The sequence below is a fragment of the Hyaena hyaena genome, unplaced genomic scaffold (assembly GCF_003009895.1).
Source record: "Hyaena hyaena isolate Hyena2069 unplaced genomic scaffold, ASM300989v1 scaffold_1211, whole genome shotgun sequence".
Lineage (NCBI taxonomy): Eukaryota > Metazoa > Chordata > Mammalia > Carnivora > Hyaenidae > Hyaena > Hyaena hyaena.
Genome location: NW_024081842.1, coordinates 170,605 through 174,582, shown reverse-complemented (window position 1 = coordinate 174,582; position 3,978 = coordinate 170,605).

Below are 3,978 nucleotides of genomic sequence, written 5' to 3'. Positions count from 1 at the left end.
CAACAATTCTACAAAGCTAATTACTGCCACAAATATATATAGTGCAGAAAAAGTATTGATCTTGATAATCCTGAGAAAAATAAAGCACTGGAAACATTTTGTAGAAAACTTGGTTTGGGTCAATTTTGTGTGAGAATATTGAAATATACTTATATGATGCAAATAAGTAAGCATTTCTTGACTGTTTAGTGTGGTCAAATACTTTGTAACAGCCAGTTGCTCACATTTCTGAGTTGGAAGACATAATATGTCCTTTGTGAGACAGAGGGATATTCTGCAAATAAAAAATAATCTCCCAAATCTTATAGGTGGACATATGGTTGCATTGATCTAAAAACACTTAACTGAGTTAGACATCTAGAAACTGAAAAAATAATTATCCTGGTCAAAGGTTAATATGTTGCACTGTGATACTTGGCACCAAAAAGTACATTCTAATCATTTTTTGGTGCCACAATTGAGTATCAAGTCCAGCAGTGGGTGTGCAGTTGATTGTATGCCAGTGGCAGTCTACTGAGATGCTATTTTAGCTGGGGCCAGCTTGCAGTTATTATAATGATTTGACACCTCTGGCCAAATTTAGTGTCAGAAAAGTTGAAATCTCATTTCTGAGGAAGAGTATATGAGGTATGGGGGTTGTACTGTCTGAATATGACTTGTTTAATTTAATTTTAGAACAAAAGCCATATAGTTATTCCACTTGTATCCATTTGTTCCAAATGCTCATAAAGAGGTCATGATCTCACACAAACTTTCCGGGTTTTTTTTTGTTGTTGTTGTTGATGAGGGGCTCCTTTTAGAAGGTGATGAAGAGAAGATTATATTAGCTTGTACAGATCTTGGATTCTATCACTAGAGATTTTGGGGGGTGCCATTTTATCTTATTATATTTTCCTTCCTATTTACAAAACAGTGACAATCCACATTCCTAAAACTTTATACATTTTCTAAGACACCATCTCTCAGGGTAAAGTAGAACCTATCTTACTTGACAAAGTTCCTTTCCCTGAAGCGTGTGTGTGTGTGTGTGCGTCAGTGAGTTGGCTACAATGTATTCTCCTTTTTCTATCTTTCCATTTACAACTCAGCATATTCTGATAAAAATGCAAATCTGATTATATTCTCTTCCTCTACGTTCCAAGCACCAAAGTCCTCCTTCCAAGACAGAGGCTGGGGAGATGGATGGCCCTTGTCTAATAGCTAATTGGAAATTTTCAAGAGGTAATTTCAAGCTTCAACCAGGTCTTTGTGTAGCTGAGTGGTCATTAAGAGGTATATGGCTTAGTAATGGGCCATTTCTTATTCTTGGCAGGCTCAAGAAGATACAATTTGAGAGAAAGGGATAATAGAAAGGAAATAACACTGCTTTGCATACTTATGTACTGTACTAACTCCATTGTGAGAGATGTGACCTTGTAAATTATGGAATCTTAGGGAATTATATTGCCTTTTCCTTCTTATAGGGCTTGTTGGTACTGTCTCTGACAAACAGAATTTGTCCTCTGAAGACTACAGGTGAATGTACGTGAGTACACATATGTATGTCTTCCAACAGTTAACCACTGAACAATCAGAAAACTTGAGATTTGTATGCAACTCACGCTGGCGGGAGGAGCTCAAGTTAGAACATAACAGTGGTGCCAGTGCATACCTGGATGTTTTTCTGGGATGTAGAATGTCAAAGATTACTATGGATTGTCCTGCTGGTCCCTTGATCATGGTTATTGATTTAATAGCTCAGATTTAGGGAAATTGGTAGGAGCAGAGAGATATAATCCTGAGTTGAGAATAAAACATGTATGCACTGGAAGGCTGTCTTGAAAAGTCAGTAAAGATTTGCAAGATGGATATTAGAAGGTTCTCTTGAAAAAGTGAATCTGAGAACATGAGTGTGAAATTTGGACACTTCTCCTCATATACATACTAGGTGCTTTCCCTTTGGGTTATATAGGTAAAAATACTTGTGCTCTTTTAGATTTTTTTCTTTGCTGCTCCACTATAATTCTCAACCATGAAAGGAATTCTAATGTCCATATAGATTTAAAGATGTAGAACTATTGGGATAAATGGACAGAACAAAAGGGAAAGATGTGTTCTTCTTCATTTCTCTCTCACTGGGGTCATATGAAGGTGCTGCAGCTCATCAGGGAATTCTGCCTAATGTCCAAGCTTTAACTGCAGTGGAGTGAGCAAGAGTGAGGAAGCACAGAGAGATGGCCTGCAATTTACAACACTGAGGAAACTTGTATGTGGACAAACTCAGAAGCCAAGCCCTCCTCTCTCTCCAAATTGCAGAGGAAGTGAATGCTTACTGAAGATGTCAAGTGCCATTTGCAATGCTAATTTTGTTACTGTCCTGATCAGAATCTTTCAATAGCTTTCTACTGTCCTTAGAAAAATGGACAAAATACCTAGTTGTCTATAAGGCTTTACAAGATGGTGCCCCTGGCTTCCTTTCACTCTACCTCTTCTAAATGCTCTAAGGCATCATTTTCTCTACCTTAGGACCTTCACATTGACATGCTTTATTCTCCCCTTTTAGTAAACCAACTCCTTCTTAGCCTTTAGGTCCCAGACTAAAAGTAACCTCTTCAGGAAGGCCTTTTTTGGGGTCCCCAGATTCTATTAAATCCCTTAGTTCTTAACTCCATAGTTTTGCTTAATTAAGATCCATCACAATTAGTCAATGTTTCTCATCTTGACTAGACTCTAAGCTCCATGAGATAGCTATTATGTCTGAAGAGATCAGAATATGTCACCCCCATATATGCTACTTTGGCAAAAGGATTCTTTTGAAGTGAAGGTAATTAGCTCTCTGGCTTCCCTCTTTCTATCTAAAACTAGGACATAAATTTTCATTTGTAAAGGTTTCTCTATCTCTACCAGGAAGAGAACAACTACAGAAGTAACTCTTAGCACCTGAGATAACTTACCTACATAACAAATCTTACCAAAGAACCCTTATTTACCCTACATTTCCTCCCCTGATGTTCCTATAACTTACCTTCTCCCCTCCCACCAGGAATCCCCAAGCTCCTTTTCTTTTGTCTAGCCTAAAATGGTATATAAGTCCCAAATTCTAACTCTCATTGAGCCACATTTCTTTGTGAACTCCCATAGATACATATGTAATTAAATCTTTTTTCTCCTGCTAACCTGTCTTTCATGAGGTTAATATGTAAGGTCCACTATTCCATTCCTATTTATCTGTCTTGTTTACTGTCTTGGACCCACCACTCAGTGTCTAGTCAAGTGCCTAAAATCTAGTAGGTGCTCAAAATTATTTTTTAATCAACTGAATTAATCAGAGCAACAAACAAAAACAATTGTGAAAAATTATAGATTTCATTATTTAAAACAACAGACTTGGATATATTATACATATTTAACATTGGAGGAGTGAATAAATTATATGCATATGCTAGAATATTATTTGTTTACAAATCATTTGTAGACTATTGATAAAGAGCATTTTAAAAGTGTCTTATTTCTGCAAATATATTGAGAGTGTATTAAGTATTAAAAACATAACTGTTTTTCATCCCTTTTCACCATCAAGCACAAATAGCAGTGTCAGGCTTTTAAAAAGGTTCTGTGACGTTTTTACCTCCCATTCATTTCAAGATATACTGCAATTTGCAATCTGCCCCCATCACTATTATCATCCCCAATGTCCTTTGAACTCTTTATTCTGTTTGATTTCTGCTGAAGTTGATGCCATTGAGCAGTTTCACTTTCAAAACTACCATTGTACAAACTACTATGATAACTCTGGAGGCCAAGGGAGGGGGACTAAATGGAAAGGAATAGGAGAAAACTTTCTGCGGAGTTAGAAATGCTCTTTATCTTGATTTGGGTGATGAAGATAATATCTGTACATTTTACTCTATGTTAATTATACATCAAAAAATCTTGCCTCTATCTATCTATCTATCTATCTATCTATCTATCTATCTATCTATCATCTATTGCATATAA